This window comes from Galeopterus variegatus, unplaced genomic scaffold, assembly GCF_000696425.1.
Source record: "Galeopterus variegatus unplaced genomic scaffold, G_variegatus-3.0.2 Scaffold149, whole genome shotgun sequence".
Taxonomy (NCBI): Eukaryota; Metazoa; Chordata; class Mammalia; order Dermoptera; family Cynocephalidae; genus Galeopterus; species Galeopterus variegatus.
In genome coordinates this window covers 249,036-272,711 of record NW_007726260.1, presented here as the reverse complement: position 1 = coordinate 272,711, position 23,676 = coordinate 249,036, and the positions used below count along the sequence as shown (strand labels likewise).

The 23,676-nt window shown below is 39.5% G+C and overlaps 1 protein-coding gene and 1 pseudogene across 2 annotated transcripts in view; one reads left to right on the top strand and one right to left on the bottom strand.

Moving 5' to 3' along the window:
- GPR1 (G protein-coupled receptor 1) overlaps positions 1-14,822 on the bottom strand; it is a 35,666-nt gene extending 20,844 nt beyond the window's left edge. For both annotated transcript variants that reach the window (XM_008591577.1, XM_008591584.1), the window contains exons 1-2: positions 14,746-14,822; positions 10,580-10,732 (exon numbers count right to left, since the gene is read on the bottom strand). The gene's annotated coding sequence lies outside the window, so the exon portion shown is untranslated. The remainder of the gene's footprint in view (positions 1-10,579; positions 10,733-14,745) is intronic.
- A 5,750-nt stretch (positions 14,823-20,572) lies between these two features.
- On the top strand, positions 20,573-20,933 carry LOC103607094 (annotated as a pseudogene).
- The last annotated feature ends 2,743 nt before the right edge of the window (positions 20,934-23,676 follow it).

The window sequence follows — 23,676 nt, the reverse complement described above, 5'->3', positions numbered from 1 at the left end:
TCATCTCTTTGAGAGGAGGTTGAATCAGGGAGGCTAGAGATCATGGGCGTGTTAAAGTTGGATGAGATCCGTGCCCGCCTCCTCCTGCGAGGGGCTCAACTCACTCATGTCGGGCGCCCCCCAGCTCACCTCATCACAAAAGAAATCTGGGCTCTGCCGGTCTCCTTGGCCACGCCGGGCGACGCGCCTCCTCGGATGCGCCTCCCCTCAAAGCCGGTCCCGCCACCATCCCAGCCTGACCCCCGCCCCGCGCGGTCCCGCTCCCGTTACGGCCGACCCCCACATTCAGCCCCCACCCTGGTTCTTTCCTGCCACCAAACCCACCTCCTCTCTCCTAGATAACCCTCCTTTTGTGTCCCTCTATAGGCACGACTTTGCTCCGCTTGGCACAAACGCAGACTTCGGGCACTAATTACAAATCCTGCCCACAGCCCACTCCCCAAGTCCCACCTCCAGGGGAGGGTTAAAGGCTGGAGACCACTTCAACACCAATGGCCAATGACTAATCAATCACGCCTAAGTAATGAAGACTCCACAAACCCAAGAGCTTCCGGTCGGTGAACACGTGGAAGTCCTGGAATCATGGCGCCCGGAGAGGGCATGGAGGCTGCGCGCCCCTTCCCATATACCTGACCGGACTCATCTCTCCCACGAGGCAGTTCCTGAGTTCTATCCTTTGTGATAAACCGGTGATCTAGTAAGTAAACTGCCTTCCTGAGTTCTCCGAGCTGTCCTAGGAAACTATGGAACCTGAGGGGTGGTCACGGGAACCTCTGATTTATAACTGGTTTGTCAGAAGCTCAGGTGGCAATTTTTGGCTGGCATCTGAAGTCGGGTGGGGGCAGTCTTGTGGGACAGAGCCTTTGACCTGTGCGGTCCGTGCTATCTCTAGGTAGAATAAGAATTCAGTTACAGTCATGCATGGTTTAATGATGGGGATAGCTTCTGAAAAACGCGTCCTTAGGCGATTCTCTCCTTGTGCGAACATCATAGTGTGCTTCCACAAACCTAAATGGTTCACCCTTCTACACACCTAGGCTATACATGGCCTGTTTGTCCTCTGTGCAGTCCGGTCTGATCGCTGGCTTACTGTTAATTTGTAGGACACTCAGTGGATGTCCCCAGGAAATTGACTGGTGTAAGAAAAACTCCCTAATCTGGTGGCAGAAGTGAAGTATTGAGAATATCGTCAAAGTGCAGAAAGAAGTTTGTTTTTTCCAGTTTCCTATCTTCTTTCTATTTGTAATGTCCTTCTATTTCCTATTTTCTTATTTGTAGATATCACTGGTAGATACAACCCAACATAGATACCAAATCAGATAGGGTGGTGACACATACTATATAAATGTTGGATTATAGTCAATGCTGCTTTCTTCATCTGTGATCTGGGGAGAAAATTCTTGAGTAAACCATTCTAGGTTTGTTTAAGAATAACACAGATAATGTATGTAAGGGCTCACTGTAAGAGTTCAATAACATGAGACGTTGTTGCTATGACCTTACTTGATAAATCCTTTTATTAGGGTTTGTCATGAAATAATTCACACAACTAACATATCACTTTGTTGAAAGGTAGCAAATTCTTGGGTTTCCAGCTAATTTAATAATCAAAGGCTCATTTGATATTATTTGGGGTTAGTTTTGGATCTGTATTAATCTTAACAAAATATCAGCTGAACGATACCACTGTGAGCTGTTACAGTAAAGCTATATTGTGCTCATTCCTTCCTCAACAAAGTAGAACATTCTGAACTGGGATAACAGTCTACTGAAGTAGTTTGTTTATTTTGCATCAAATGATTGCTTTAGATGAGTTCCTTTCTTATGATGAATATCAGTACAACATAGCCAGGCTTCTTGCTATGACCTCACTGACCTGCTGTACTCCAACTGGTGATAGAACCAGTCTGTTGTCTGCCTCAGCAAAAGAGAAATTCTGTTCGGGCACTCTCCTAAATTTATTTACTGATGGCTTGAGAAAAATGTAAAAAGAAAGAAATTGTCATTGTGTAGGAAATTACTGAAGAGCACCCAATGAATGTGAGCAGATTACATTTGCCATTATCTAGAAAATAGGTTGTATTTTTAAAGAATCAAGCTTTAAGGCTGAAATAAATGATTTTGAATATTCTTATAAATATTCTAATAAAAAGTTAAAATGGCTAGACAATTTCTACCATAATTTTCTTCCTCCCCATGTTTTGGAAGATGTAATACTTTTCTGAGGATATCTCAGAATACCAGTTTTTTTTTTTCTGGCTGGCCAGTACAGGGATCTCAACCTATGACCTTTGTGTTATAAGGCTACTTTCTAACCAGCTGAGTTAACTAGCCAGCCCTCAAAATACCAGTTTTATATAGTGTTTGGTATTTTTTTTTTTTTGTCTTTTGTCTTTTTCCGTGTCCGGCAACAGATCGTAACCCTCAGTGTCGCCCCCGCACCGGACCGGGGACCGGCAACGGGATCGCAACCCTCGGTGTCGCCCCCGCGCCTCGCTCAGCCAGTGAGCGGGAACCGGTCTGTATGTGGGATCCGAACCCTCGGGCGGGAGTGCCGCCGCGCTTCCCAAGCGGCGCACTATCCAGTGCGCCACCGGGCTGGCCCATAGTGTTTGGTATTTTATAATTCTCCCTACAAAACAAGCAGTTTTAGGTGTGTGCTAAAATTTTTAACCCTTTCCCATTCAACCTCCCAGAAACTGAAAGGCAGATCGTGGAGAAATGCCATATTTACATATGAAATATTGTTGCAGAGCAAGGCATCCCTCCCAGGGGAGGAACAAAGAACTTATCTAGGGTCATTTTACCATCTTCTAAATATTTCCCAACTCTTAATTAGTGTGCATAAAGAGCTGTAATCAGGTATACATTTGTGTGTGAGTATGTTAATAATGATAAAAATCATTTCAGAAATTAGTGATTTTTATACTTTTTTGAGGTTTTTTTTTTTTTTTTTTTGGTGGCTGGCTGGTATAGGGATCTGAGCCCCTGACCTGGTGTTATAAGACTGTGCTCTAACCAACAAATGATTTTATTTCAAATACAGTTAAAAGACCATCCTTATGGGGCAGAATGACAAACAGAATAGTCATGTTGAGTGTTATCAATACAATTAGATAGAATAAATAATTTATACAACATAAGGTAACCAAACAATTGATGTGACTAAGCTTTATTTCCTGAACTTGCTGGTGATTTTGAAATTAAGGAGGAAATCACCAACTCTTCAAAAGGTTAGGTTGTATTTTTAGGATTTACTTCCCTAAATGAACTCTTCCCTGACTTCCACAGACCTATCTATACCTTACTCTGAATTAGGGTCGCTGCTATACACACTTCACTTGGAGCAATTTTTAGCTATATATTTGAATGCTTACTTGATAAGTGTCTATCTCCCCCACCAGGCTGTACTTCTGCTTACCCTTATACCCCCAGAGCCTAGCGCAGTGCCTGGCAAATAGTAGGACTCAATAATATTTAGTGACTGAATGAATGACTGAATGGGTTTTAATAACAGGCATTCATGCCCCTGCACATCTTGGCAATACCTAACATTATTTTTCCTGAGAAGGCAAAGGTGAATTTGTGAAGGGAATTAAAGTTCTAAATTATCATCAAATCCATTCATTCCTGTTTTCAGTTCCTCTTTCTTATTGAAGGTGTTAAAAAAATACTGAGAAAAAAAAAAAAGCTAGCCTCACCCCTGAGAGATGTGATAAATCTGTTCAGCCACTTAATTAGACGAGGACTTTGACAGCAGGTCCCATTTCCAGGGAAAGATGATGAGATTTGTCTCCAAACTGTTAAGAGCAAACAAGTTAACTCTAAACCATTTTCATTGTCTAATCATGTGCTATTTATCATTAAAACCAGTTTACCTGACTATATTCAAAAGGAAGCAGGTACCAACTACACCTAATTACATAAGTATCATTTAACACATATGGTAATACCTAACATGTCCTGAGTATTTGTTACTTATGTACAATACAATAATTATTACTTATGTACAATAGCAATTTCACGTGCATTTTCATATCTAACTCTCACAACAATCCTGTTAGGTACTATCATTATTTCCAATGAGACTAAGAGAGGTTGGGCAAGTCGTGAAAGTGGTAAAGTCCATACTAGACTTCTGGGTCTGTCTGACTTCAGGGCCTTCTTTCTTAACCCATAGTCTCTCTGTGGGATAATACACAAATAAAACAAACATTTATATAACAAAACAAATAATTAAATGTGTAAAGATATCTTACTATTTTTATTAAATATAGTCATGGGCTGCATAATGACCTTTTGGTCAAGGACAGAACTCATATACAGTGGTGGTACCGTGAGATTATAATGGAGCTGAAAAATTCCTGTCCCCTAGTGACATCATAGCCATCGTAATGTGGTGCTGAGCATTACTTACATAGGAGCAGTAGGCTATACCGCATAGTCTAGGTATGTAGTAGGTTACACCATCTAGGTTTGCCTAAGTGCACTCTATGATGTTTGCATAACAAGGAAACCGCTTCACAATGCATTTCTAAGAAGGCATCCCAGTTGTTGAGTGACACATGACTGTAATTTACTCATATTTTATGTTGATGCATAAGAAACTGCCATTTTGAAGAATCTCTGTTAGCTTAGTTGGTTAGAGCACGGCTTTATAACACCAAGGTCAAGGGTTCGGTTCCCCATACCAGCCAGCCGCTAAAAAAAAAAGTGCCATTTTTTTAGGTCAAAAATAGTCAAGGTCTAATAACAGCAATTTTATATGGCACAATCTAATCATAAAAAAGGATGTCAATTCTTAGTTATATAATTTAGCAGAATATCCCATTACCAGATTTTTCCACTCAAGTATAAACTTATTATAAACCACTGCAGAGAAAGTTTTATGAAAAATTAAGAATGTCATATCTATAAGAACTTTTTTCTACGTTTAGTGATCTAACTTTATTTTTATTTATTTATTTATTTTTTGTCTTTTTTTTGGTGACCGGTAAGGGGATCGCAACCGGCCATCTCTATATAGGGTCCGAACCCGCGGCGGGAGCGCAGCAGCCTCCCGAGTGCGCCATGGGGTCGGCCCTAACTTTATATTTTATCCTTTTTCCATGCCATTAGGGACAGTTTGGTTTTAATGAAAATTCATCCAGGCACAAATGTATTAGATTTGGCTTGGATTCTCCGTCTTTTCCAAGCTGCCAGCTTGCACACCTCCTTTCAAAGTCCTTCTCCATGAAGTCTTCCCTTTTTAATATTAACTCCACCTTTATCCCAAGCCTTGACCCACCCCCTAGTGTTCCTCGAGCACTTTCGTAATGACTATATTACATGTGCTCATAGTGATCACTCTTTGTTGAATATTGGTCGCTATTGTATCCAATTATTTAAAGCATTAGAAATGGACTATCTATACCCAACTCATTGAGTTATTATACTAGGTGACTGGTTGACAGTAGGCTGTTAATAACTTTATTTTTTGCATAAAAACAAATGCAAAATTAGCACTTCAGAGAGTTGCCCTGGTTGCCATTTTAAGCACATGTGAGATGTGCCTTGCTTCTGCATGCTTCTTAAGAGAAGACTATGACCTCTCCTAATTGAATTCTTTATGTGGGAAACTTCATGAAATCAATCACTTTCTTCACATCACCTTGCTTGGAACTTTGTCACCTAGAGATTACTTTTTTCCAGTGATACCAACAAGGCCTCCTGTTTTTGCTGTTTCAAAAATATCTACTGGTGGGCCTGAGTAGAATTTTGAAATACCTCTCAAACCAGAGTCTACTTGGGAACTTCCTGGTCTTAACTGGATTGGCCTGGCTTTGGGCACAGCTGTATTATCTGGCCTGCTTAAATTCTGAAATACTGTATGTAGATCAGTAACACTGGGACTATAGGATTTGGGGATTTAAGCAAGAACCTTCATCGCAGAATTTAGTTACAAGTTGATTCCGTACTGGATAGTAATCAGCAATGTTGGCCAGAATAGCACAGTGAAAAATGTAAAGGGCCATATAAGTATACTTTTCTGTTGTTTTTTTTTCCCTGACATATGGCTGGTATGGGGATTCAAATCCTTGACCTTGGTGTTATAATACCCTGCTCTAACCAACAGAGCTAACCAGCCAGCCAGCCCTATACAGTTTTCTTATATCATGAAAATTTCCCAGTTGACAGTAGGTACAAATGGGGTAATATTTAATTTTAACTTAGGATCCATTTTCTGGTACATCGCCCACTGCATTTGCCCATTACATATGAGGGTGCTTCAAAAAGTTCATGGAAATATTTGTATTATCTTTTAATTCTGTTTTTCTACAAACTTTTTGAAGTACCCCTGTATAACATACCCAAGAAGAGCCCTCTACACAAGTACTTCCAGGGCCTCCAGGAGGTGAGTTACTGTGTTTGTATACAAGTCTGCTCCTCTTGGGTGCCACGTCTCCAGCAGGTGTGTTGCCCGATCACTGGGCTACTTGCCTTGTCAAAGTTGGGTAGAGTTTTGGGTGAAGTGAAGACAGTAGGGTGGAGAATTCACTTACAACATACAGATTTTTTGTTGTTGTTAGAGGAGTCTCAAAATAGGGCTGCTTGCACTCTTTTTGAGTAGAAACAACTCTTTCCATTTTTATTTGCAGGCTGCTTTCATACCTCCTCTCCTCCAAGAGATTGAAGGCTGTTCCAGCCTCCTCCCTCCCAGTATGTTCTTCCACAAGGCTCCTTGGGCCATGAAGGACTTCTGGTAGGTCTGTCCCATCACTTGGCCAATCAAGTCCAGATCTTTTCTTCTCACCTTGACTCATGGTAAGACACCAATACCCACCTCTCTCACTGTCTCACCTCCTCCCTGAACTGTTAATCTGCATACTCCAGTTCAAATCCAGCCCTCCCTTTTCTGAACTCCATATACTGTAGGTACTATACAATTTTAAAACTTTTTAGTATAATAACTTAATTCTTTGTCTCAGGCAGCACACCTCTAAGCTTTCTGAGGGCAAGAACCTTCCTTTAACAGCCTTGTGTCTTTTCCCACCGCATTAGCCAATGATTTAGCCAATATTTACTTGACTGAAAGTGACAAGTACAGGTGGTTTCTCTCAGTTAATGATAGCCAAACAACCCTCCCCACCAAAAAAGGGGGAAAATATCAGACTTCCAAGTAAGTAACCAAATTTTCCAACTCCCAACTTCCTTTGCTTGAACATGGAGGTGAAAACTGAGAGTAAAACACAATAATTTATATCATTCAAAAAGCCCTAGCTTACCTTTTTTATTTGATTTGATGAATTTCTTTGTCACAAAGCAAGTCTTTATTTGCTGTCCTATAGAGAGTTGCTGTATTAAGTGTTTCATGCACTCAAATTTACATGGGCTGGTTGATTTTGTTTGCTGAACAGGGGTCCAGTGAGACCAAGTTTGGTCAGTTGGCTCTCCCCTGGATCAGTTTGCTTCACACAGACAAACTCTCCTGTAGGCAAAGCCAGGGCCCTTTCCTAACCTCTGCCCCTCCACCCTCTAATCGATCATCCAGCTGAAGGGAAGACTGCATAATTTCTATCAAAAATTTGTACCTGATTCATGTATACTTTGTTCTTATTGACACCACTTTCTCTAACAATGAAAACCTTTTTTCATCTTATTTGAGTATAAGTAGAATAGTCAGAACATAAGATAACTGAAGAAAATGAAAATAAAGTTTGAATAAAGATTTTTTTTCACTGAATATTTATTAAGTATCCACTGTATCTGCTAGATGCCCATTACATATATCACATTAAGCAATGACCTAATAAGCAGAGGTAAGAAAGAAAACAACTGACCAAACAAAACAAACAAACAAAACCCAAAAAGGAAATGGAGAGCTGGAAGGAATCTAGCCCATAAGATTTATTTTAGAGGAAAGAAAACCGAGGTCCAGAAAGTTTGCTCTGCCTCATGCCACGTAACAAGTTCAAGGCTGAGTTGGGATTAGAGCTCTGGGGTGATGGGCAAAATCAAAATAGCAAGTGTGAAGGTGTCATGCAATCACAGATGTGAGGAATATTTGGAAATTGTCTAACTTTAAGAGAGTGCTATGTTAGTAATCTTGCTTTAATTAGTTATGTTTTTTCTAACCTTTTAATTTTTATACTATCAGTTTTTATTGTGGCCTTAGTGTCCATTACTTTCATGAAAAGTTTTATGAGGTAGAAACGTTTACTGAAGTTAATATCACCAAAGAAACCAGAGGAGTAAGGACTGAATAGCCCCATCAGAATTAAAGGTTTACCTATTTGTGGTTTTTATGAAAATTGAGACTTGAAGAAAGAAATAGGAATTTTCAATTTTATGAAGTTTTTTAATTATAAAATAAATGTACTATTAGAGAAAGTTTGGGGGAAAAGAAAGGATCTGTCCACCTGAAGGGATCTAGAATACACCACTGTGGCATAGAAATTACTTGGAGCAGAAGGAATGAGTTCCAAAAATCACTTATCTCACTACAAGCAGAGCCTCCTAAAAGAACTCAAGAACTCACTTGCAACCAGGACAGACCGACTCTTATCCCTGGAGAAGAGAATTCTCCATTCCACACCTAAACAGACATTGTCACAAAAACTATCATATCACCCATCTGTTCGAAGGGGCCATTTATCTTTACAAAAAGTCATCTGTTTTCTATAAGTTCCCTTCTCCCACTCCACTTCCCCTATTAAGATGGGATTATAAGCCCCAAATTCTTTTTTTTTCTTTTTAAGACGACCAGTAAGGAGATCTTAACCCTTGGCTTGGTGTTGTCAGCACCACGCTCAGCCAGTGAGCAAACCAGCCATCCTTATATAGGGATCTGAACCCTTGGCCTTGGTGTTATCAGCACCACACTCTCCCAAGTGAGCCACGGGCCGGCCCTATAAGCCCCAAATTCTAACTGCCCCTTTGAGTCACATTTCTCTGTGAATTCCTATACCTACATTAATGAAAATCCAGTATTGAAAACACATGGTTAAATGTTGTGTTTCCTCTTGCTAATCTTTCTTTTGTCAGTTTAATTTGCAGGACTGTAATTACAAGCCTAGGAGGGTACAGGAAAAGTCCCTCCTCCCTGACTACCCGTAAACTCACCATCAGCTTAACACAACTATTACCAATTTTGCCTATTCAATCTTTTCAACCTCATTTATTTTTTCCATAATTAAAATCATGGTTAACATTTTCACTATGCACCCATCCATGATGCTACATAGCCCTCCAAACTATGATTTTCTAATGATTGCAAAATATTTCATTAAGATGGTATTAAGTAGTTCCTTAAATATTCTCCTACTGTTGGATATTTAGGTTGATTCTGATTTTTTAAAATTATAAATAATTCAGAAAAAAAAAATCTTTGAGCCTAAAGTTCTCCTTTCAAAATTACTTCTATAGTTTACCTGTACAGAAAGGGGACCTCTAGGTCAAAGATAATAAATAAATATATTAGCAAATTGCTCCATGTGGTATGGCCTTTGAAAAGGGAATGTTAAGTGAAATATTTACCTCAGGAAGATGACAACTGATGGTAAAGTAACACAGAAAATGTTTGACTTTCTTTTACAAACTAAAAGTTTTAAATCTTAGATAAAATCATAAGTATAGGCCATGAAAAATTTAATCCTTTAGTGTCTAGAAGATGTGCAAACATGTGAGTATTATTGAGTGAGAGGAATTACTTGTAATAGGTAATGTGAGATCCAGAGAAAGGTCCTTTGGCCTTTTTTTTTACAAAACAAACAAAAATGCTAGTGGGTTAATTTAGCAATAGGTTTGGGGATTCTTGAGTGAATGCATTTGTCTTAAATGAAAAGGGCAATTTCAAAGAATCCTTGCTGGTGAAAGTTCTGTTACCAAACCTTTACTTGGTTTTTATTAGCTTTCATTTGGAGGAAAACATAAACTATCAGACAAAAGGCAATTGGTACTCAACAGTTTTCTGACTAGAAAAGGAACAATCAAATAGCTGAACACTGCTCTCCCAGCAGCCCCTGCATTTAGCCATTTACCCAGGTACCAATTATTCTCCCAAGCAATTGATTTAAAAAAATGCAACAACAACAAAGAAATGGGAGAGTACAACAAACCACAAGCTGTTCATTTTAAAAAGAGGGGGATCACATTACAATTCAATTTAGAACTTTTTCCCTACCTTGTTATCTAAAGAGAATACCGTTTCTCCTACTAGTTTATCTACAGTGAGCTTTCCACAAATGATGTTTGACTATTTCTGTATCACAACTACCTAAAATCCAAATTTATGAGTTGCAATTATCTAGATAAAAGCTGAGAAAATCACTGACTTTGTCCCTCCACCCCCACCTCAGCAACATCCTCATTTTCTCTTTCCACTGTAGCAAATCCTGGGATCGTCCCTGAATACTCTTGACAAGACCAAAAACATGACTCTGCAGACAGAGCATTTTGTAAACGATCAGGAGTCCTTTTCCTTTTTTGCCAGCTGGTAGTTAGTAAAAATGCTGTTTTATAAATAAATCATCTGCAGGAATCCTCATTAGGTCAGCTGCAAATGTGTCAGTTTGAGGAAAACAAAGAGGAAAGCACTTACCAGTTAATTTTCTGTGAGGAGAGAAGCTATGGTGATGCCTGGGTGTAACCTCCGGGCGCCAGAACGAAACAGAGGGTGGTTTTCAGAACTGCTATGTTGTACACTCTTTTCCCAGCCTCCTCATTCCGCTTTTATCTGGCTTTTGAAATAACACTGTAGAGGAGAATGATGTTGGGTTTTGAATGTGGTTCTTTCCTTCCTCCACTGCCCTCTATAAAAATTCATCATGTATTCCAGGAGAAAATTAAGCAATGAACATAACCATACAAAATAATTCTTTTGCTCTGCCTGTGTTTGTGTTACAGGTTTGTTTTCTGAATGAAAATCATTGCTGTTAGCTGCCCTGCTGCAGGGTGAAAAGCGAGGGGTGGGGGGCACAGATTCCTCCTTTGTCTGGGTGGGCTTTTGCTTATGAAAAGTCATGCTAAATTAGCAGCCATGGAATAAAAAGAAGCCTTAGAATGTCAAAGGAGAGTTCTTCAAATGCACAGCAAACTATAGGGCTCATTAGAAGAGAGATTTTGTTTACTGGGTGTCAGTGTGTTCTGATGGTGAAAAAATGGAATCACATATTAGTTAAGTGTGTATTTTAATTTTTAATTTCTTTTCATAGGCAGGTTGAAAGAGAACTTGCCAGGCTCTGAGGAAATTAAAGGTTTAATTTTTATCCCTCATCACCATCTGTGCCCTGGCAAATGTGGGCACATCTGTTGTGTACCTGAGGCAGGACTCAGAATTCAGAAATTCAAGGCATGAGAAGTGTGGAGATTGAAGATAAACAAGCCCTGATGTGGTTAGCTTCCCTTTGCAGAGCTATCTTGATTGTTGTAAGGTCTAACATCAGCTTGACCACGTGATATTTGAAATTGAGCATAAAATGTCAGCTGCCAGAGAAGCACATGATTTTGTATTTGTCTGCTGTTAAAGACCAGGCCTAGAAAATCTAAAACAGTAATTCTCATGCTGGGGGTTAGGGAATAGGGTGGGTGCACTTTTTTCAAACTATAAATATCCCTCTGCCCTGTAAGAATGTACACTCTTCCACACTTGCCCCCAGTTCCTTGATTCTGCTAGAGATCACTACTGTTAAGAATCTTGGCATGTTTCTTTTCCATCTTTGCTGAGGATAGTAAAGTTAATAGAGCTCTCTGCTAGTTCCCATTCCTTTGCAATGTACACTCTTCCACACTTGCCCCCAGTTCCTTGATTCTGCTAGAGATCACTACTGTTAACAATCTTGGCATGTTTCTTTTCCATCTTTGCTGAGGATAGTAAAGTTAATAGAGCTCTCTGCTAGTTCCCATTCCTTTGCATTAGTATTAATTAATAGTTCCATATTATGTTATCTAATTACACAAAAGCACAATTTCATCCACAAAAGGCATTTTCAAGGAGAATTTCAGGAAGTTTTGGTTACTTTACATAGTTTTGAGTTTATTTTTTGGTGATAGAGCAGAAAGCATTGAGTAGCAAAGAGAGAAAGCGACAAGAAGAATGACATTGATCAAAGATTGTTGGGCTGGCCTGTTAGCACAGTTGGTTAGAGCTCAGCCGGTTAGAGCTCAGCCTTACAACACCTAGTTCACAGGTCTGGATCCAACCCAGCCAGCTGCAAGGGGAAAAAAAAAAAAAAAGGATTGTACTGTGTGCCAAGCATAGTATACACTGAAACCCGGGAAAGTGTATGTGTTTTTATTTTTGTCTTTTAGCTACCATCAAAACAACAGAATTGAAACATATGCTTGCTTAGCTTTGAAATTAGTCCAAGAAACAGTAAATTTAAGGAACAGTAAATAAAATCTCACCGCTAATGAGCCCTAGAGTTTGATGTAAGTGTGAAGAGCTCCCCTTTGACGTTCTAGGGCATGACTTGCAGTTATGTAAAAGCAGTTGAAATTGAAGTGCTCAGATGTACTAGAGATAACTTAACCTGCCACCCTTGAGCACTGAGGTTGTAATGGACTTCTGCCAGGCTGTTTGGTGCATTGATTACACTGGTGAGTCAGTTAATTGGAGATCTGTTAAGAAAGACTCTACACTGTACCAGCCAGCGGCCAAAAAAAGAAAAAAGAAAGAGAGAGAGAGAGAGATCCTCTCCTGTAAGTGGCAGAGTTGGGATTTGGTCCCAGCATCCTGACTCCAAAAACCATTCTCTTAAGAGGCTTAACCATTAGGCTGTTCATCTTCTATTGCAAAAGATGTTTACAGAATTGGATGAATGGGAGGAAGGGCCAGCAATAACTTTTGCCATATAAAAAGATTTCAAGGGGCCGTCTGGTTAGCTTAGTTGGTTAGAGTGTGGTGTTGATAACACCAAAGGCAACGGTTCTAAATCATTTGCAAGTTCTCTGAAGCCTGTTATGGTTAGTACTTCAATGGGTTTCTTGAGGGGCATGTGTGTGCCAACAGGTCAGTAGGGCCAGCTGGGCTCAGAGGGGAAGGATAGTGTCTCTATCATATTATTTTGGGGAACAGCATCTCCCATTTCATAAAAATAGTGTTTCTCCACTGATGCTTGAAATTTCACTGTTAGAGAATTGTTCTTTTGAAGATATTACATTGTAAAAGAGCAGATTTGTTTTAATCTAAAGCAGCTATAATAGTTACAATGGATGGCGATTTAAGTGGGTCATCCTCTCCCCTACCTCAACCATCAGAAAGAGTTGGGATCAGCAACTTGGCCTCCCATCTTTTGATACGATTAAGGATATCATTACTCTTTCCCTTTTTAATTTGACATTAAAATAGCATTCTTGCCCCAAACTTGTAAGTACTCTGATGATATAAATTTCAAAAATAGACATTTGGGAGAATAAGATCAAGTCATATTCATTTTTTAAATTATCATTTCTAATCTTTTTGTTTGTAAAAAAAAAATCAGTACAGAACATAAACCCTGGAAAACAGATATAAAAATGGACATTTTTCTTTCTTTTTTTTAACATTCAACTGGAGAATTTTAATGATTTTTTAGTATAAATCATAATCACTGACTTGGAAATCCACTGCAATTTTCTGAACACCTTTGAGGAGCAGCATACTACAAAATACTACAAACTACTAAAAAATCTTCACTTACTACATGTAGAAGTTTTTGCCTCTTATCCACACTACAGACTTAAATGTTAGAATTGACACCAGTGAACTTAAATTCAGAGGTATAGAATTTAGGACTATAATAAATTAACAGGTTTACACATTGCTTTATCATAAACAACTAATCAAACAACTATGTTTAAGGGCCGGCCCGTGGCTCACTTGGGAGAGTGTGGTGCTGATAACACACAAGGCCAAGGGTTTAGATCCGTATATAGGGATGGCCGGTTAGCTCACTTGGGAGAGCGTGGTGCTGACAACACCAAGTCAAGGGTTAAGGGTTAAGATCCCCTTACCAGTCATCTTTAAAAAAAAAAACAAAACTATGTTTATACGCTAGGTAGCATTAAGACACCAAAAAAGCATCTGTGGACAGAACTGAAATTATTACAAATGGACATTTCCTTACAAAGAAGCTGATTTGTGAAAAACGGAAAGAGTCGCTTTGAAATTTTTTTTCCTCTCATCATACAAGGCAATGACTATCACTTTGTGTAAATCCCTTCTTAGACCTGTTTCTTCAGGGTAGGCAGAGTCGAATGTTAGACTTTGGGTCCTTTATTTGGTTGAACAGTGAGGCTGGAACCATGCGAACCTTTTCACAGGGACTGAAATTGGATTCACAGTCATAGACTCAGTAGCCCCGGGGGTCCCAGCGAGGAGTCATGGCAACCCAGCCACACAGGGGAGTTTTCATGCCACTGAAACCAGATAATTCTTACAGGCCGCTGAGAACAAAGACTTCTCCAGATTCTTGCTTTTAATTCTGACTTGTCCCACATAGGAGCTGAGCCTTGGGGATACTCAGTGGGAAAGTCTGTGAGAGGACTTAGCCCAACATCTTTTTCACTAAAATGTGAGAAGGTCTAATTATCTGTGTAAATGTGGGGAACAGCTTCTATTTTATCTCTAATTTGAATAAACCTTCACTTTTAATATGCCAAATGCCAATTCAAATGAGATCTAGATACAAGATTTAGGTTGGTTTTCTTAACTACAGTCTACTGACCCTAATGCATGGAGTAGGGGAAGGGGGAGTGAAGCTTTTGGTGGGCAAAGCAAACACTCACCTCTGTGAAGGTGCCAGTGCCTGCAGCTGCGGGGAGGCGTGTGGTCACGTCTTCAGGGCTCTGTACTCTGTCTGAATCCTTGAGGTTTAATGATTTCTCTGGGAGAACTGGTCGCAGCTGTCCTGAATCTAGGAAGAAGTATTTCCTCTCTTTGTAACCAAGGGAGGCAAATAATCTTTTAACTTATTGCCCTGGAAAAGGAAATGTGGTTTGCCAGTGGTTAAATAAATCTGTTGTGTATCAGTTAGTCAACAGGCATCTGGGTGACACCATCCTTGGCCCTCATTCAAGAGAAAGTACTGCCCTGGGAGTTCAGGCCACTCCCCACCACCTTGTCTAATTATGCTGCTTTTCTCGTTAAACTGCAGATAATTGTGGATTTGATGTAAGTGTATCTGAATTTTTCCAAAATGTCACATTTTAGGAAAGGAAAAGGATCAGAGAATGAAGCATATTTTCTCAACCTCTTTAAGCTGGTTCAGCTGCTACTTTTGCATTTTTCATTAGGAAATTGGTAGCCCTGGGCGCACGCAGCTGTGGATGTGTTTTGTTTGCACTGCAGTGTTCTCTAGAGTTTGAATTAATTTCCAACATTTAAGTCAGGAAATCTTAACTAGCCATTTAGATGATCAGCTCCTCATGAAAAAATGAGCGGATTCTGGGTATACTGGGCTGGTGTCCCAGCAAGGATCCGGTTGGAACTGGCCAAGCAGGGGCTTTGCGGGGCATTGCCTCTCAGCACCACAGCCTTTCTCCTCTGCCTTCTTCACTCATGGACACCATTCATCTGGAAACTCCAGCAATTTGCGTTTTGACCATTGTAGCCCCTTTCTAATTCTTTTCCTGTTGAGTTTCTTCAATTTAAGAAAATTAAATACACGGAAGACAAGTCATTGAGTGATCATTTTTATTATGTAAGGAACTGTAGGTTTGCTCATTTAAAAAAATGAATCTCCAACATTTCCCTTGTGAAACCAGAATGCATTATAAATTATGATGAAGTTAACAAAATCAACCTTAATGAGCTTAACTATGAAACATAGTGTACCAAAGGAGGTGTGATAGGGAGCAATCCACTCAGCTGTAGGCAGTAAGGGGGTGCACTGTCTCTAGGGAATTTAAAAACAATAATAAAGCCAACTAAAGTCCTTCTGCTTTTTGTTATTACCATGTGCCAGCAATTCTAAACAAGGTCAGTGATAAAAAACTCCTCCCCTCAAAAATTTTTTTGCTAGTTTATTCTAAACAATTGCTGTGGTTACTATGTGTTTTAATTTTATATGTATGTATATAATTTATTTTTGATAATGTACTTTACATACAAGTTAATTATTCTCATGTAAATTTTTGTTACTTATTTTTTAGTAGACAATGTGTTTTAGATCAAAGATAATTGGAAAAACTCCCAATTATAGAGTTGCCCTGGTGCCATGCGTGGACACAGCTATGCTTTCTTCGATAATGGTTTCCAAGTGATTGGTGTTGCAATTCCTGTTTCCACACTGTGATACTATTGCCTTCATTTAAACAAAAGATTTGAAATACATAGTGATAGCATAATTGTGGTAAAGATGAAGAAACAGATCTTAAGTCATTTCAACTTCTTTATTCTGTGCCACCGCTTGGAGTTTTTAGTTGTTTTTAAAATTCAAAACAGGGCTGGCGGGTTAGCTCAGTTGTTCAGAGCACAGTTTTGTAACCCCACGGTCAAGGGTTCGTGATCCTTGGCTGGCCTGCCACCAAAAAATAAATAAGTAAAATTAAAAACAGTGAAACAAAGGGAGAGCTGTAAAGTATACTATTTTTTTTTATTTGGCAAATGTTAATTTTAGTTTGTAGATGAACTTTTTCTTACCGAATTTGGATGATGATATTTTTAAAATTGAAAATCATTTTTTAAAATGGTCTCTTTTAAAACTATTGACTGAATAAAGAAGTAAAACCATTATAGCAATGATGTGATTTAGCACTTGCCCAAATTGTACTTTCTGCAGACTTTTCAGTTTTTTTAATATTCAATTATTAATTGCTAGAAAATTATTTGCATAAAATATTATATCATATTGTAACCAAGAGATCTGTGGTCCAATTGTTAGAAAATTGTTGAAATAGTTATTCATATTTCCTTTTTTTCTACTGTGCATATGTATTATTTATTTATTTTTAATTTTGTTTCCTGGCATAATTATACATATGAAGTTCATTTAAAAAATTGTCACCATTTGCACTTTTTGCTTCATTTCATAATATTACTGAAAATAATTTGGTTATATTGAGGAGGAGGGTACTAAAAATTGATCTGCTATAGTTGTCAATGTACAGATACACCACTGCCATGGTACACAGGGGCCATCAAGGTAATGTAAAGGAGGAAAAACTTTTCCTCTACCCTCTTAAGTCATGAAGCTAAGACTTGCAAATTTTTTTTTAACTTTATTTTTCTTATTTATTTATTTATTTTTTGTGTCCTTTTTGTGACCGGCCGCACCGCGCTCAGTCAGTGAGCGCATCGCGCCAGTCATGCCTATATAGGATCCGAACCCGCGGCGAGAGCGCTACCGCGCTCCCAGCGCCTCACTCTCCCGAGTGCGCCACGGGCTCGGCCCCTTATTTTTATTTTTTTATTGAATCATAATTGATTATACATATTTTTGGATTCAGTGTTGACATATGTTGATCAAATCAATATTACTAGTATGTATATTGTTACAAATTTTACTTATTCTTTATGCCCATTGTCCAGTCTCTCCCTATTGCATCTCCCTCCCCCCTCCCACCACTGATAACCCTAGATTTCTTCTTTCCCTCTGAAAAAGTATTGGTTACTCTGTTGATTTGTTGCCTAGATGATCTGTCAAATGCTGAGAGGTGTGATCAGGCCCCCCAATATTATCATAGAGCAGATGCTTCTTCTGTCACTCTGGAATGGACTTTGTGGAGAGAGACAACCTTTTCTTTGGCCTCTGCTGGTGACTCTCCTTGTACACTCCAGTGGCTGGTGGACCATCTGCATGGCGGTTGTGATGTCTAGCCACTTTCGTGGCAGCCATGGTGACTGTGGTGGGCCACCCACATGGAGGTGATGTTTTTGGCATGCTCCTTGGCACTGGTGGTGTGCCTGGTTGTGGGCAGGGGGTTTGGTCCCCAGCTCGATGCCCTGGGTCCTGGACTGGCCCTGAGGTGCTGGTGGTGTGCCTGGGCAGGAACTAATTTTTTGTCCTTTGCTTACTTCTAAAATGGGGGAACTTCCTGTGGGAACCAGTACTTGAGCTGTGTGGTTGAGCTAAATTGCTGCATTGCTGCTGTTTCCCTAGTGAAGGCTTTTGGTGCAGCTCAGGGTTTAATGGTTGACCTTATACTTCTGGCTCTCCAGAGACCCGGTGCAGCTGGTTGTGTAGAAACTGTGATCTGGGCCTGAGTCTTTTCATCAAACTGCACCCCATGCAATTCTGTATTCCTGATCAGTCTCCTCTGAGTGGCCCTTCGCAGATTCAGGTGGGGGGATCGGCTGACCTTGCTGTGTCCCAGGGTTCCCCTGGTGAGCCCGTCTCTACCACTGCCCATGCTCCAAACACTTCCCAAGGAACAGGCCCTGCACTGGTCCCTTGCGATGACTCACTGGCCTCTGAATGGCTCTTTTTTTCAGTTGTTCTGGCTCCTCACACCTGTCTGGGTCCATGGGAACCCTATTAGTGGTCTTGCTGTCCTGGGTGCCACCAAGGCCCTCTTCTCCCCTGCCACCTCCAACTGCCCCTTCCTTCTTCCCCTCCCCTGCCTGCAACTCCATCCGAAGGGCACAGCAGTGGCTTCTGCTGGCTCCTGCTCCATGTGTTCAGCAGTTCCAGCCTTAAAGTGGCCATAGCCCAAAACACTCCAAGCAGTTTTTTCTTACTCTCATCGTGGCTTCTCCTGCCTTCATGAACTCTATAGTCTCTCTTCCTCTTCCCCTGAGCTCTAGTGGTCCCCACTTGGCTGTTGTTACGTTTTTATGGTTGTGAATTGGTTGATTTGTGGGAGAGCGTGATGCTGGGGACTGTCTATTCCGCCATCTTGACTGGAACTCCAAGACTTGCAAATTAAACTGACAAAAGATAGGAGAAAAGGTTTTTTCTCCCACAGGGGCTTTATAGAAAAGAATTGAAAACCCAGAGAAGCAATTAAGCCTGGGAGTTTATATTCCATTTTAACAAAGGGTGATAAATTGTGAAGTGACTAGACAAAGGAAGGCAAGGTGGTTTGGGCTTCTGGGAGCAGTCAGTTGTGGGGAGGTGACTAGGAAATATACAGTAGATAAGAGTTGTTAAGTAAAGTTTGTTATGCAGCCTCAAGTCAGTGCCATCTCATGTAATAAGATTAGTTAAGTGATAACGAGTTGTTCTCTTCCTGGTACAGATGGAGACACCTTTACAAATGGAAACCTGTGTTAACCTTACAAAGGGAAATTTTTGCCCTGCTTTTAGATAGAAAGGAGCAGGGCAGAGTGGAGAGTTCTTCCTGTGACTGCTGTTTCTTTCTTTTTTTTGGTCACAACCAAATTTTATTTTTTTATTCAAAATATTTTAACATTTACTTGTACATATTTGTGGGGTATATAGTATGTTGTTTCAATACATGCAAATACTGTACAAGGATTCACTTAGGGTAGAGAGCACAGTTTTGTACTCATTAGTCCACCACTTCCCCCCAATCTGCTGTTTCTTAATTGATTTTAGCTCAAAATAATCCTTATGTGAAAGTGGTATATTTTAGGGTGGCATATTCTGATCCCCTTTTTGAATTCAGAAAGAAATGTCCAGGTCCACTGGGTTTATTCTGTTGTGTTGGAGCTCTCTGTACTGTTTTTATTTCTTTTTTTTAAGTTTTCTTTTAAAAAAAATTTTGGTGAATAACACCTAAAATTTACCATCTTAACCATTTTTAAGTGTATGGTTCAGAAATTCAATATTCATAGTGTCATGAAACAGATCTCCAGAATTTTTTCACCTTGCAAATCTGAAACTTTATACCCATTAAACAACGACTCTCTCAAATTTTTGAAAGGTTTCAACTGATGTATTAGGCAAAGGAAGTACCCATGGCTAGCCAGCCAGCCTGAGGAAGGGCAGTGTGAGTCAGGTTGAGGGAGGCAACCTCACAGTGGCAATGTAAGTAGAAAGCAGATCCTGATGGGGACAGCCTGATTTGCCTAGAGTGGGAGTTCCTGGATGAAGAAGTCTAGAAATGGGCCCAGACCTTTATTTCTACCACAGGTTTTTGTTTTTGGCAGCTGGCCAGTATGGGGATCCGAATTCTTGACCTTGGTGTTAACAGGGCTGCATTATAACCAACTGAGCTAACTGGCCAGGCTTACCACAGGTTTTGAAGATGCTTGGTATCCTTAGACTGAAACTGTCCGTGGAATGAGATCTTAGCTGCAAGTTTAGGCTTTGTTGCCTGCAGTCAGTGTCCTGCAGTAGTACCTTCAACCCACCCATTGGAAGTAACTTTTTTCAATTAAAAAAGGTGCATGCTTATCCTAGAATATTTAGAAAATACAAAGAGCACAAAATAACAATTAAAATTATCCCTAACTCCACCATTTAGAGAAATCAGTCTTGACATTTTGGCATTTTTCTATATTTTAAAAATATCTATGTGAGATTAGGTTGTACATGGATTTTTATAACCTACCCATTTTACTTATACCATGAACATTTTTCCATGTCATTACAAATTATTCAAAAACATACTTTTAATGACTGCATAATATCACACTCTATAGATGTTCTTTAAGGCATTTTAAAAAATAGCAACTTCTCTTCTTGGGACAGTGTCTAGAGGCACTCAGATGGTCCAGCATCTGACATACTATTGTAGGCTTTTCTGCAATACAGCCTGTTAACAAATGTAGGCTGTTCCAAACCCCTGGTAATAGAATCATCTGTCTTTATACCAAGAAGATTGGTGAAGCACCAAAATCTGCACGTGGCTTGTGTGCAGGCAGACTTGTAGGGGTTCGTGCTGTGAGACCTGAAGTTCTTATGAGGTTGTCTAAAACAAAAAACATGTCGGCAGGGCCTACGTGCTTCCATGTGTGCTATATGTGTCTGTGACAAGAGAAGCGTGCTTTTCTTACTGAGGAGCAGAAAATCTCTGGGAAAGTGTCGAAGGCACAAACTCAGAGTCAAAAAGCTAAATTTACAAAATAGAGCTTTTTTGAGTAATAAAAAAAATCAAAAGGCTAAAAAAAAAATAAAAGTGGCAACTTTATTGCCACCCTGGAATATGAAAGTTACAGTGCTGTCAAAGCTGCCTTATTACTGGTTCATCTTATGATGAAATAAAGTATTATTAAGTTAGATTTTAAAGGATATAAGTACATTTTAAGAAATATTAACGTGAAATACAATTCCGTAACACGGGCTGCAATTTTGGCAAAATAGAAACAGAATCTGGTATTATCTGTCAACAAACAATTCAGAAAGCTTTTCCATAAAATTAAATAATGATGTGATGTGTTATTTACTGCACTTGTAGCAGCATAATTACAATAATGAGACATATTTAATATAATGAGGCCCTGTATTTTAAAAATGTTAAATTATGCCAAGCATGCTACTTGGTGTTCCCTTGCTTATTAAGCTATTTAATACTTTCCACTTACGTTTTATGAGTTCCGGGAATCAAAGTAAGGAGAAATTTTTGTTGAATTATAAAGGATATTGAAATGGAAAAATGAAAGCTTCTTTTGCATCCTCTGGAGTCAGTTAGCAACAGAGTTGCTAGTTTATAGCTTCAGCTAGAGTCCATAAGCTCTCTCCCATGAACACAAATTTATGGCACTTTAAATCATAATAAAAATAGTATACTTGATATTTTATTTCCTTTCCTGTCATTCCAGCTATCAAAGTGTTGCAATAAATGTCACCCTTGGAAATTTACCTTGGAAAACAACCCAAAAGTGTTATGGCACCAATGTATGCATTTCTAAGGGTGATAAATACAAAGAGCAGGACACTCTTGGCCAAGCAGAAGATGGAAATGGCACTGAAGAAATTACTGAGGACTGGCCAGTTAGCTTAGTTGGTTAGAGCTCAGCCTTGTAACACCAAAGTCACAGGTTCAGATCCTCATACTGGCCAGCTGCCAAAAAAAAAGAATGAATGAAAAATTACTGGGAGAAAAAGCAGAGTCAAATTGACTAAGTAACATTGTATTTTGAGATAAAGGGCACAGCCCTGAGAAAGTCACTGACCCTACATTTTCCAGAAGAGGTCTTTCCTCTTTAGAACAGACACTCTCAGCTTTCAATTTAATGATTAGTTCTTGGTATCAGAGGGGAAACCATCACATACTGACTGCAAAATCCTGGGCTTTAGAAGGACTTGGGTTCTGATCCTGGTTGCTCCTGCACTGACTGGCTGAGTGACCTTAAGGATGTTTCTGAATTCTTCAAGCCCTGTTTTTTTAATCTGGAGAATGGGGATAATGATATTACCTACATCACAGTGTTGTGAAGTTTCAGTGAGGCAGCATATGTAAAGGACATAGAGAGTAAAGTCTCAATAAATGTTTATGTTATTATTACTTGCCATGAATCACCCAAGGTGATTTCTGGATATTCTTTCTGTTGATAAAGTGCTATTACCACCTATCCACCTTGTTGCAGGGACCACAATTGCCTCTTCAAAATTCATTCTCTCTTTTTTATCAGAACCATAATTTTATTTGGGATAGCAATGTACCCAGACAAAATACTACATTTCCTAGCTTCCACTGATGCTGAGAATGGCTGCTAAGATTTAAGTTAGAAAACATTGGCTGAGGCTTAAAGGGAAGCTGGCTCAGCTTTGGAGGTATGCCTTAGAAGGTCGACAAGATGGCTGTAGCTTCAGCAGCTCTTTTGGAACTATAAGGGAAAGACAAGTGCAGGGGAGAAATAACAAAAAGTCCAGCATCCTAGAGGTTGTAATGTTTAAATTTTTGACGTGTTAAAGTAATGTCAGCAAACTTCTACCTTCAAACTTTTTGTTTCTTGAGAGATATAAGCCCTTATGTGTGTGTCACTGTTACTTTGAGTTTGTTATATGTTTCCAAACCACACTGTAAAGCACATATAGCTCACCATGTTAATTTCCTTGAAAAATGCATCATTCAAAGTATCATTACAATAAAGTCTCATTGTGTGAGGTAACCTGGGTAGGCTTGTTTTTGAAACAAACAATCAAAAAACTTAACTGACTTGAAATTTTACCTCATAGAGTTGTTGTAAGGATGGGATGAAAGGAAAGCACATAAACTGACTTGCCTAATACAGTCTCTGGCAGTTAGCGGTTACTAGTTTCACAGCAGCGAACATAGGGCTACCACCAGAAGAAACAAGCTAGAGAGAATCTTATTTGTCCTTGGAGGAGAAAGCAGGGACAATCATTTTTATAGCTCATCAGTTTGCATTCTGTATTGTTATTTTCCTAAACTCCTTGACTGACAAAATTTATTATTCAGGAGGATTTCACCTCAGAAGTGACTGAGAAGCCAAGGACTAAAGGAAAGTCATCAGATCTCATGAGCCTGGAGGTACAATAGGCATGGCCTTCGACTTGAAGAGAGCATCAGGTAATCTGTAATCTCTTGATGTTGTGTTTCTGGGATATGAGAGAAATCATATCATTGTACCCTGGACCCAAGTTCTGAACTGATTGTCACTATTCAATGCTCAGGTAGGATGCAGATTCAGGAAAGCGCAGCTGTGTCTGGGGCTGAGAGCTAGGCTCACTATTTCCTGATTCTCTCCTCCTACTTGCTGGTGACACAGCCAGTGTATCACAACACAGGGTAGGAGTGAACTCAGTGGCTCTATGTGAAATTTTTAATGTTGAAAACATCTGCGAGGACCTTCCTCCCAGCTTGTGGTGGTAAATGTTACTAATGATCAACGGGTAACTTTGAAAC